Here is a 13244-nt window from a genome sequence, read left to right as displayed (position 1 = left end):
ATACAGCCTTGACATACTCCTTTCCCTATTTGGAACCAGTCTGTTGTTCCATGTCCAGTTCTAACTATTGCTTCCTGACCTGCATACAGATTTATCAAGAAGCAGGTCAGGTGGTCTGATATTCCCATCTCTTTCAGAATTTTCCACAGTCACCCTGCTTATTTAACATACATGCAGAAGAGTATATCGTGTGAAATGCCAGGCTGGATAAAGCACAAGTTGGATTCAAGATTGCTGGGAGAAATATCAATAACCTCAGATATTCAGGTGACACCACCCTTATGGCAGAAACTGAAGAGGAACTAAAGAGCTTCTTGATGAAAGTGAAAGAGGAGAGTGAAAAAGCTGGCTTAAAACTCAACATTCAAAAAACAAAGATCCCATCACTTCATGGCAAATAGATTGGGAAACTATGGAACAGAAACTGAGAAACAGAATTATCTCTAAAGAGAATACTCTTAATTTTGGATGTTGATGACTCTTTGATTGATTTTGTACTTTTTGAATGAATTTGTCATTTTGGAACCTAGGGAAGCCTACCTGCAAGAGGAATTAATCTTGTTGCAGATAATACTTCAGTGTAAATATTTGAACTTTCATTTTTGAGTGCGTATCCAGTAATACCCTTAAAGTAGATTCTTTGTGAGCACTGTACACTTGCACGGTCCTCTGGTTGCTGTCCACGGGGTACCACTGAGATCAACTGTAGTGGGGCTAAATGACCGAAGACGCTCTGGGTAGAGGATTTTTATTACCTTCTAGGAGGGGGCTCTTCCCTGTGGGCTTAGCTGCTTGCGCAAATGAAATGGTAAATGTGAAAAGGCTTTTTATAAAAGAACAGCTTTCTACATCTGTGTGATCTACTACAGGCTGCAGCTGTGTGAACACCCTGTAATGCAATATCCTAGGCAGTACTTTCAAGTCTTTTTTTCTTTTCTTTCTTTTTTAGAATTTATGTATTTATTTGTTTTTTGCTGTGCTGGGTTTTCACTGCGGCCAGCAGGGGCTTCTCACTGCGGTTACTTCTCTTCTTGTGGTGCACAAGCTTAGTTGCTCCATGGCATGTGGAATCCTCCCGAAGCAGGGATCGAACCCATGTCCCCTGCATTGGCAGGGAGAGTCTTAACCATCAGACCACCAGGGAGGTCCCTACCTTCATGTCTTGCATGGGCATTAGTTGGCCAGTGATTCCTTTTCCTGAACGGAGTACTTGCTAGCAAGCCCAGCATCTGTAGAAGGCGGTGGAGGAATGGAGAGTCCTATACCCCAGGTTCTCCGTGGTAAGACAAGCCCCTACCAACAAGCTGGAGTCTGGGTTTGCCTGGATAAGCCCTGGCCATGCTGCAGTAAGCCAGGTTGTGTTTTGGTGTCTGGCACCCTCCAGAGATGATACAAATTCCTCTCTTTCATGAGGTGGTTCCTCTTTGTGTTAGTCTTGGGTTGCCATAACAAAGCACTATAGACTGCTTGACTTAAACAACAGGCATTTATTTCCTCACAGTTCTGGAGCCCAGGAAGTCTCAGATCAAAGTGCTGGTCAGTTAGGTTCCCGGTGAGTTCTCTCTGCCTGGCTTGTGGATGACTGTCTTCTCTCTGTGTCCTCAAATGGCCCTTTCTCTGTGATCAAAGGAAGAGAGAGAGAAAGTGAGATAGGGCTTCCTCCTTTTCCAGTCCGTCTGGGTTAGGGCCCCATCCTTATGGCTTTATTTAAACCTAGTTACTTCCTAAAGAACTTATCTCAAGATACAGTCACATTGAGGGTTATGAGTTCTTTTGAGTTGCTATGGAAACTATGGTGTCTTGGTCTGTTTGGTCTGCCCAAACAAAATGCCATTAGCTTGGGAGGCTTAAACAACAGAGCTTCAATATCTCACCATTCTAGAGGTTGGAGGTCTAAGATCAGAGTGCCGGCAGGGTTGGGTTCAAATGAGGGCTCTCTTCCTGGCTTGCAGATGGCTGCCTTCTCTGTGTCCTCACATGGCCAGAGAGAGAGGAAGCAAGCCATCTAGTGTCTAATCCCAACATGGGGGCCACACCCTTATGACCTCCCAAGGCCTCATTTCTGAATATTATCACATTGCAGGTTAAGACTTTCAAATTTTCTGGGGATACAAACATTCAGTCCAAAGCTGATAAAGTAGCAAATGATCAAGGACTTGCAGAATCTGGACTCTGAGATGTCAGGTCAGAGAGGAGAATAAGACACTGTCCTGACTCCTTAGTCAGGAGGTAAATGCCTGGATACTATCAGGGTATTGCATTGACCAGATGACATCAGGGCATGCTTGTATTGGTCAAAATCTGCCTGGGAGAAGTGTGTCTACTTGTCCCATTTCTAGATCTTGTGGAATTGTTGTCCCCAGGAGGTCTAATCTCACACAAATCAAGTGTGCCATGATTTTTGGTGAATGATTAGATCAGGTTTCCTATTCTTTTTATTTATAAAAAAGAAAATCCCAGGGCTTCTGGGGAGGAAGTACAGGGTCTGAGAAGTAGGTATCACACTGTTTAAAATATTGTGACTTTCTAAAATACTTCTGAAAGAGAAATTATCACACAAAAATATCTATTCTCACTAGTAGATTTTTACAGATGAACTTTAGAATTATTTTTCAATAACTATCTGGGTTCCAATAAAATCTCTTGAGATTTTGATTGGAATTGTGTTAAATCTATGAATGATTTCGTACAGCACGGACATTTTAACAGTACTGAGCTGTTTCATTCAGGAACATGGTATGTTTCTATATCTTTTTTGGGTCATTCATGTCTAGCAGTAAAATTGTTTTCTTCATATAAAGCCTTCACTTTCTTTGTAAATGTTATACTTAAGTATGTTATCTTTTAAAAAATTTTTTTATTTTTGTTTTGGCTATTTCTCATGGCATGTAGGATCTTAGTTCCCTGTCCAGGGGTTGAACCCATGCCCCCTGCCATGGAAGTTCAAAGTCATAACTACTGGACTTCCAGGGAATTTCTAGGGCGTTTTCTGTTTATTTGTTTGTTGTTGTTACTATGCATGGGATAGTTGTCCAGTATTTGTTCTAACAATTGCTATTATAATGTATTGATTCCTATGTGTTTTTCTTACATTAGGCCACCTTATTGAACTCTCTTATTAGTATTAACTGTTTTAAAGTTTTTTCTTTTGAGCTTTCAGTCATACTCTCCACATATAATAGTTTTACACTCTTCTTTCCGGTCGTTGTAAGTCTTATTTCTGTTGCCTGCCCTGTTCTTGATGTTCCACACCCCCCCACCCCCACCACCATTAAATAGTGATGGTAGAGAGTGCATATTTTTCTTGGTCTTGATTTTATAGCAATATCCACCTTGTGCCAGTCCATCGTAGCCTGTTTTCCCTCATATTTGTTCCTTGACTTTCCTTGCTCAGTTCTGCTGCAGGGGGCTGACATTTGTGGGTTGCATGTCCCAATGCTCCTGTGTCAACTGGTGTCCATCTGGGCTCGGCCAACAGGAGGCCCTAGGAAGGATTGATGAACAGAAGGTAGGGAGAAGGGCAGAGCATCTATCCCCTGTTTTCTTCCGCAGGTAATAACTGCAGCTGCTGCTGCCTCAATTTCATGGTTCTGGCTCTGCTGGACAGCTGTCTCCATGGTCCCGCTTCTGTTGGGTGAATCTGGTCCTTAAGCTCAGGAAAAATCTTTCTTTTTGTGTTCCTCCAGCTAGGCTGCCCTGTGTCCCCAGCAAGAGAGACACTGCCCTATAGATCCCTTGTTTTATTTTTATAATTTTTTGTGGCACTTGGGCTTCTCTAATTGTGGTGCATGGGCTTAGTTGCCCCTGGCATATGGGATCTTAGTTCCCTGACCAGGGATTGACCCTGCACCCACTCCATTAGAAGGCTGATCCGTAACCCCTGGACCACCAGGGAAGTCCCTCGACCCCTGGTTTTAGAGGGCCCGCACATCACAAACACACAAAATATCGGCTGAAGACCTCATGGTTGCTTTTATGTGTTGGGATCCAGTATCAGTACTGGCACAGGATGGCTTGCAGCCTTAAACGTCTATTTTTCTCGTTAACACAGAACAGGCTCCAAGGAGATGCTTTCCTATACCTTTTGCTCTGTGTCCTCAAAGCAAAAGACCTGCATCTGAGTGCCTTTCAGTTGTGTGGGTTGAGTTGCTGGTGATAGATATTGTTGGTGATAGATGCTGCTTTGAGTTGTTGAGAGGATCTGAGGGTGGAGGCACTTTGATAAAAGAAAAGGTGAAATGATTAACTTGTCAAATTCTTCCTCCCAGGTAGATTTTTGAATAAGGAAGTATCATTTGCCAGCAGTGATGAGCATCCATTTTCTTGCTTCCCATTGTGTTCCAATTCGTGGTTCAGAGTTATATATGAATTAGGGCAGTGTTTTGAACAGTAGCACACAGTAACTAAAGAATGTTTTACAATATTATGCTCTTGCAGTTCATATTGCTGTTTTTAAAGTTCATTTGTTTTTATTCATCTTTCTGTGCCGGCTCTTCCTTGCTGTGCACAGCCTTTCTCTAGTTGTAGCAAGAAGTGGGTACTCTCTAGCTGCAGTGCACGGGCTTCTCATTGTGGTGGATTCTCTTGTTGCAGATCATGGGCTCTTGGGAGTGTGCGTGGGCTTCAGTGGTTGCAGCATGAGGGCTCAGTAATTGTTGTTCACGGGCTTAGTTGTTCTGGGGCATGTGGGATCTTCGGGGACTAGGGATTGAACCTATGTCTGCTGCATTGGCAGACAGATTCTTCACCTGCTGGTCATATTGCTCTTAAACTACAAGTGTATTTCTCTAGATCCAACCTGCATTTTGCCCTAAAATCCAGAAACATTCTTGATAACTTGTGTGGAACATAACTTGAATTTGTTTCTAGTGATGTGGCCTCAACTGAGCAAATAGTCATGAAGTTCTTTAGGGAAACTCAGAGATTATTTATGATATGTCTTGGATCTATCTGTAGATGAAATACATTTAAATTTGACTTTATAGCCACTTAAGACATGTAATGGAGATGTCGATTAAATGTTGTTAAAGCCATTAAATTTAATTTAGAAAGGATATAAGATATACTAGGAGAGCTAAATGAAATAATAGAAGATCCTTAAATACAGAACAAAGTATGGTCTTTGGTGGATAATGAAATTAATTTTGGATTTGTGCTATCCACAGTTTTTTGATATGAACTATTGCTTGCTATTTATAATATAAACAAAAGCATATCTAAGTTTGGAAATTTCTCAAAAGGATTAAAAATATTATAAAATTGTAAAGAAAATGGAAATAAACTATTTATAACCAAAAGTGATATTCTAATAAAAGGAAATTAGAACAAGGAAATGCAAATGTTTTTGTGACTTTAAAGGAAATTTACATACAATTAATCCCAAAATAATGTTTGTAGTAACTATTTCCAGTCATTACTGATCAAGTTATGGTCTTGTAGAGAAATTTGAATCAATTAAGCAATGTGCTGTGATTTTTGGTTTTCTTCATTCTGGCATTTGAAAGAAGAACTTAATAAATATTGTGTGGATCTAGGAGTTACTTTAAGAGCTAGTAAAAATCATGCTGTATGTGATAATGATTTATATGGTAGATGTAATATAGCATTTTTTGCATTAACAATAATTTGTCATATGTGATTGTTATAATTCTTGACCGTACCATATAAAATTCCAAATGTAAGCGTTGATTTAAGAATTTTATTGACACTTTCAATAGATACGCTAGTGCCTCAATAAAGTTTCTCCAAATTAAAATTATTAAAAAAAAACTAGGAACTACAGTGAATCAAAAACAGTTATCAAAAACATTTGGCATTACCATCAATAGTATATAATATTATGTGAAAATCCTGATTATAACAATAGTGATTTTTCTAAAACAAAAATCAAGAAGAGTAAGTCTTATGATACACATATTACAAATCAATTATTAACATATTTATTTTATTACTTATCTACACATTGTTGGCCCATCAATGCATGTACTGCTGCTGCTGCTGCTGCTGCTAAGTCGCTTCAGTCGTGTCCAACTCTGTGCGACCCCATAGACGGCAGCCCACCAGGCTCCCCCGTCCCTGGGATTCACCAGGCAAGAACACTGGAGTGGGTTGCCATTTCCTTTTCTAATACGTGAAAGTGAAAAGTGAAAGTGAAGTCGCTCAGTCATGTCCGACTCTTAATGACCCCATGGACTGCAGCCTACCAGGCTCCTCTGTCCATGGGATTTTCCAGGCAAGAGTACTGGAGTCGGGTGCCATTGCCTTCTCTGCAATGCATGTACAATAGTAATTAATTTGGTTGTATTTGATATTTTGCCATACAAAAAACTTTTTTCATATAAAAATCATGACTTTATACATATTTGAAAATTTTATTGTCATAAAGATATTTGTCAGGTAGAAAGATAGAACATTTTTAGTTACCAGTCATTGTAACCTGCCAGGCTCCACTGTCCATGGAATTTTCCAGGCAAGAATACTGGAGTGGGTTGCCATTTCCCATTTCAGGAGATCTTCCCAGCCCAGGGATTAAACCCATGTTTCTTGTGTCTCCTGCATTGGCAGGTGGGTTCTTTACCACTAGGCCACCTGGGAAGCCCCAACATTTAGACATATGGTATGTGGGCCTCCATTTGTATGCTTGCCCTGAGCTCTTTGTTAGGGGTGAGCCTCTTTGTTGAGGGGTGGTAGTGACACTCCGCTATCAACTTCCTGTTGCCTGCTTGGCTTCTTGGTTCTTCTATTATCCTTTCATTTTGTACAGATAAGCAACCACATGAATATTTTCTTAAATGTCACTTTCTTTTTTACACGAAAGGTAAAGTTATGGGTTGAAGAGTGTCCCCCTGGAATGAATGTTGAATCCTTATCCTCATGCCATCAAAATATGGCCTTATTTAGACATAGTGTCATTGCAGATGTAATTAGTTAAGATGAGGTTATACTGGAGCAGGGTAACCTCTTAATCCAATATGACTAGTGTCCTTATAAGAAGAGAGACACTTGGAGACAGAGGAAAGGATGATGTGAGAGAAGATGGTCATGTGCTGACACAGGCAGAGATTGGAGTGAGAAAGCTTCTATAAGCTGAGAAATGTCAAGAATTGCCAGCAGACACTGGAGGTTAGAAGAAGCCAGGAAGGATTCTCTGCTACAGGTTTCAGAGGAATCCTGGTCCCATTAACACCTTGATTTTGAACTTCTAGCCTCTAGAACTGTGTGACAATGAATCTCTGAGGTTTTCAGACACCTAGTTTGTGATACTTCTCATAGAAACACTAGGAAACTAATACAGGTAGTACATTAAAGATACTCTTTGCCTGTTGTACAAGTGCTCTGCAGGCTGAGTACCTAGAAGCACATCCTCTGGGTCATAACAAACCTGTATTTTTCATCTTAACAGGTACTCCAGATTGCCCTCCAGTGCGGCAGTGTCAGTTTATGCTCCTGCCAGCTGTGCATGAGAGCACGTTTCCTTTGCCCTGGCCAACACTTGACATTAACAGCCATGTAATTTTTCCCCCATCTGATGGGTAAAAAGCAGTATTTTAAAAAAAATCGTATTCCCTGATTACTAGTGAGATTGAGGTTTTTTTTTTCCCATTTGTTAATTTTTCACTTGAATTTCTTCTTCTGTAAATTGTCTTTTTATAAGCTCTGCCTGATTTCCTGTTGTGATACCAATCATGAATATTTCTTTACACAGGAGATGATCTTATTCATTTAAAACCATTTCTAGTATAGGAAGAGCTTTTAAATATCGAGAATGTTTATTAGGTTTAATTGGTTGTCTTTTCAGCTTCTAGTGAGATGAACAAATGATATTTATTTGACCTATTGATATGAGGCACCTGTAACTGTAAGAACCTTAAAAAGCAGACCAGTTAAATATTTTATGGGCAAGAGGAATGATGCCAATGTGGGGCTTTTCAGAACATGTTTAGAGAGCTGCCTAGTTAGAAAAGAGAGTGTGTCTCAGGGAATGTGATGGTCAACGGTAGAGTACAGAGTCTGAGCTTTACTGTAGAGGTGAGATAAAATCACTGCAGTGTTTGGAGTGAAGGACTGAAGAATTTAAGAAGGCGAATATGTTGCTGTGGTGGAGGAAGAAGAAAATCAAAGCAAAGAGAGGACTTAGATATTCAGGGGTAAGATGAAAATAACCTAATAAGGAAGAAAAGACCGAAGGTAGGTAAGTACACCAATGTAACTCTGCTGAGTGATTTAGGAAGAAGGTCTTTATAGGAAAAGAAGTGTACCTATTCAAGCATAAGAACTAGCATGTCACAGACTTGGGGGACTTTGTCAGGAGAGCTAAAGTAGAAGATAACTTTTGAGTTTCAGACGATGTCCAAGTTGCACAAAGTTATTTAGGAAAATAGAAATAAGAATATGTAGAGGGCCTTTTCTCTGGGCACTGATGTAATACTGATGCAAGGCTAAGAGAAAGCACACCTCATCAACTTTTATTTCCAATTGACAATGTCAAAGAGTGATTTTCAGACTGAAGGTGGAGTGTAGGGTAGAACAAATATGATAATTGAAGATAGTTCACAGAGGGTGAGAAATTATAGAAGAGCATCTATCTGCTCTGTGTAAAGTGTACCCAGGGAAACTGAGAGAACTTTTAATGATATCTTTATATTTTAACTTTAATGATATCTCTGAATCTCTGATGTTGACCTTTGAGAAAGCCTGGAAAATGTGAACTTAGAAGGCTATGGTTTTTCCAGTAGTCATATATGGATGTGAGAGTTGAACTATAAGGAAAGCTGAGCGCCGAAGAATTGATGCTTTTGAACTGTGATGTTGGAGAAGACTCTTGAGAGTCCCTTGTACTGCAAGGAAATCCAACCAGTCCATCCTAAAGGGGATCAGCCCTGAATGTTCATTGAAAGGACTGATGTTGAAGCTGAAACTCCAATACTTTGGCCACCTGATGCGAAGAGCTGACTCATTGGGAAAACCCTGATGCTGGGAAAGACTGAGGGCAGGAGGAGAAGGGGACGACAGAGGATGAGATGGTTGGATGGCATCATCGACTCAATGGACATGAGTTTGAGTAAACTCCAGGAGTTGGTGATGGACAGGGAGGCCTGGCGTGCTGCAGTCCATGGGGTTGCAAAGAGTCAGACACGACTGAGCCACTGAACTGAACTGAAAAGTAGATGTGTATGTGCTTGTGTGCATGTGCGCAAATGGAATTCCAAATTTCAAAAACACAGATTTTAAAAACTGCAAATCCATAGTGATCTTAATGTCAGGGCAAGATCCTAGGACAGCATTCCAAAGGGATGGCATGTGAACTCCTAGAAGAGGAGGTGATCGTTAGAACTCTACGTGGGTCATGTAAAAAACTGGCTGATCACGTTTTCTTCTTCATCGGTTGCCATGACTGTTAGATCAAGGATCACTGTTGGTTCCAAGAAGCACAAACAATGAGGAGGTATCAGAAACCCAGTAGGAGCAAGCACAAGGAGGAAATGAACAAAGAATGTTTAGCTGGAAGGAAGACAGTATAGAGAGAACATGATGGCTGACGTTAAATATGAGAAGAATCATTATATGGAAGAGGGGTCAGGTATCTGTGGACTTCTCCAAGGCCAGTGGGTAGGATTCCAGGGACCTAGGATGAGACTCAGTATAAGGAAGACCTGTTTAACCACGCATACCATCCAGCAGTGGAACCCAGTGCTTTCCAAGCCAGTGATTTCCGCATCACTGCAAGTATGCTAGCAGAAGCTGGTCGGTCACTTTTTGGGAAATGTTCTAGAAGAGATTCATGTGTTATTGTGTGGATAACTCTAAGCTTAGTCATGTCTGACTCTTTGCGACCCCATGGACTGTAGCCCACTAGGCTCCTCTGTGCTTGGGATTTTCCAGGTAAGAATACTAGAGTGGGTAGCCATTCATTCCCTTCTTCAGGAGATTTTCCTGACTCAGGGATTGAATCTGGGTCTCCTGCATTGCAGGCAGATTCTTTACTGTCTTAACCACCAGGGAAGCCCAAAGGAAGTGAAAGTCACTCAGTCGTGTCTGACTCTTTGCGACCGCATAGACTATACAGTCTGTGGAATTCTCCAGGCCAGAATCCTGGAGTGGGTAGCCTTTCCCTTCTCCAGGGGATCTTCCCAACCCAGGGATCGAACCCAGGTCTTCCGCATTGCGGGCAGATTCTTTACCAGCTGAGCCACAAGGGAAGCCCAAGAATACTGGAGTGGGTAGCCTATCCCTTCTTCAGCAGATCTTCCTGACCCAGGAATCAAACCAGGGTCTCCAGCATTGTAGGCGGATTGTTTATCAACTGAGCTATCAGGGAAGCCCCAAAGCCTTTCCAATTTTGAGCATCTGTGATCCTAGGCCAGTGTAGGTACAAATCAGAAGGATTAGATTGGAAATAATAGAGACCCTGAAGCTGTACATAATGGGGCAGAAGGAGCTTGAAGAAGACAGTGGGAAGACATGTAGATCACTTACTTAAGAAAAGAAAATCATATAGTCATATAGTCTAGAGGAAGAATAACTGTCTTTTTTAACTGCAAAGACCAGGATCATCCTCAAATGGTTTAGAGCTGTCCAAGAGCATTGCACTTTAAAAGAGGCCTCAAATCAGTACCTTTTATAGTGTTTCTGGGATGTGATGAAGGACAGTCGTTTCAAAATACAATTTTAAAAGTGGTCAGAAAATATGATGACAGTGCATCATCACAGTCCCATTGAGGACCACTGGGAGGGGCATGGCATGTCACTGGAAGCAGGCCTAAGGCACAGGCCAGGAGAAGAAGTTAAAAAGCAAGAGTAAGAGAGGAGTGGAATAATGGCAGAGGGAGGAAGGATAGGGCACAGTAAACAGGCACGTTTACTACAAAAAGCAGCTGCCTGGGCTTGCAGAAGCCCCAGGGGCTCCTCTTTCAGCTGGGTCTCAGGGGGCAGGAGAGGTGGGTACCAGACAGTAGAGACTGAGGCTCTACTGCTGGTGTGCCCCAACTTCCTGAGTGACCTTGTGGATGTCATTTCACCTTGCTGCCTCCTCCCTGTTGTCAAGAACAGGTATACTGCTAACCTAAAAGTACTCTGGGCTTTACCAGAGAAAATAGGTCCAGAAATTTAAGACATTGTCTGCCTGGGTAGGAAGTGTCTACACTTGTTTCCGTTTTTTCACTGTTGAGAGAGGGGAAACAGGTAAGTGGAGGGTGGAGAGAAAGGTGAGAAGACATTGTGGCCAAAGTCGGCCTAGCTCCCCCTCATCGTCCCAGGGAGCCCGGGGCCGGTATGCCTCCGGAGCGGGCTGGGGGCGGGGACATGTTGCAGCCCATGTTGCAGCCCGCAGGCAGCCGGACACCCAAGGACCTGAGCGGACATCCTCAGGCTCTGCGGGCGCTTCAGCAAGTCCCATTGCAGCATCAGGGACCAAAAGAGAGGCACGCCCCTCCCCCACTAGATGGCACTGAAACGCCTCGTTCGAGATATTCAGAATGCAGGAAGCTAGGAAAAAAGACAAAAAGAATATGGTGGAGGTGCGCTCATTTTGACTCGCCGGCCCAGTTGTGCAAAGCAGGGTGTGCAGACCCTCTCGCGATAGTGCCCTTCCCCAGGGCAGCCCTTCACTCATCAGTGTGGGCCATGGGCTTTGGAATGAGAGTGAAAAGGAGGGGTGAGCCTTAGAGCGGAGAACCTAAGGTTTCGACCTGGTAGGGAGGCACCCAGCCCTGCGGCGGCATCTCACGTGAGCCGGGCGGTTGTGTTGAGAGGATGAAGCTGGCTCGCTTGGGGCCTGCTCGATTAAGGTCTGGGGTCTCTCCCCGCCACCTCCCAGAGTCCTCGGAGAGCCTAAATCCAGCCGCCACCTGGATAAGGACAAACCCCGAACCGAGGTGTCGTTTGTCGTTTAACCCCACTTCCCCACCTCAAAGCGTGAGCCCCCTAGGCGTTTCCAAAATCTATTAAGCACCCTCCGGCCCCCGCCCCCGGAAAATTCTGTCCCTCTTGTCTAAGAAAGCATCAGTCAATTTTCTTTTCCCGCTGAGGAGGGAGGTGGAGGTGGGTGTATGTCGGAGTGTCTGGCGCTGGCGTGGGGCTGGACCGGGGCTGGTGCCGACAATCCCGCGGACTCGCTCGGACGGGGGTGGAAACGCCTGTAGCCGATTAGGGCAGCGCCTGCGGCTTTCTGGGAGAAAACAAAGATCAAATACAATCCAGGACATAGGCGACCGAATCCGGGGACGCAGGGGAACTTCCTCAGTCCCTCTGAAGGCCCACTCAGCAATAAGCAGTCTTTTCTTTCAAGAACTCTGGTCTATTTAAGGGAATTTCGCACTACTGGAAAGAGATAAACGGAGATGGAGGCAACATCCTTACATTTCTACTAACGCCCGTAAACATGCTACATATCACATATATGTATATGTGCATAAATATGGATGTGGTTGTGCACATACCTAGCCAGACACCATTGACTTGCCTGGTCACAGAATAAGCCTTAGACATCCTGTGCCTGGGAAATGGTGCACTTTATCTTTAAGGATGCTAGAAAAATAAGAGATGAGGCTCACGTTGCACGGATGACATCACTAGCTTTTGGCTGCGCGCTCCGTGTTCTCGTCTGTGGGTTTCAGCCAAGGCTGCAGCGCCCGGCGCCGGAGCAAGAGAGCAAAGCCGCGGCTTCCTCCAGCGCCCCGCAGCCGGGCGATGCGATTTCCCGAGCCTCCCCGGCGCAGCCTGGGCTCTCGCTCCCTGGCACCGGCCGAGACCTCGAGGTCCCGGAGCCGCCGCGGCTAGAGGAGGAGGCAGGGACGGGGAGCTGAGAGTCCCAGCCTCCCTCCCCCACCCTCGCCCCATTCACCTCGGCGACCACCGCTCTTGGAGCCGGATCGTAGAACGCCAAGGCCGGACACGACTCTCTGCGCGCTGCCGAGTGAGCCGGCATCTCAACCCCTGGGTGGGCTGCGAAGAAAATGGTGCAGTCTGAGAGCGGCTGACCCTAGCTGGACCGAGCAGACGGAGTGCTGGAGTGCCGGTGCTCAGGTGGCGGGAGAAGGGGGCGGATTGCGTCGAAGGGCCGGAGCCGTTGTTTTTCTGGGTACCTGCAGCACCCGGGCAGCACGTTCCCGGGGCTACACGGGAGCCCAATGAAGTGAGGCGGAGGCGTCGCGGGAGAGGCGGGTTTGAAGGTGGCCGGGTGGACACTTCGGGAAGAAGAAGGCAGTGGTGGGGGCGGCATGACGCCCTGGGGGCTGGCTGCTGGG

The sequence above is a fragment of the Bos mutus genome, chromosome 4 (assembly GCF_027580195.1).
Source record: "Bos mutus isolate GX-2022 chromosome 4, NWIPB_WYAK_1.1, whole genome shotgun sequence".
NCBI lineage: Eukaryota > Metazoa > Chordata > Mammalia > Artiodactyla > Bovidae > Bos > Bos mutus.
The sequence above is the reverse complement of the archived record's forward strand: the minus strand, read 5'-3'. Positions refer to the sequence as shown.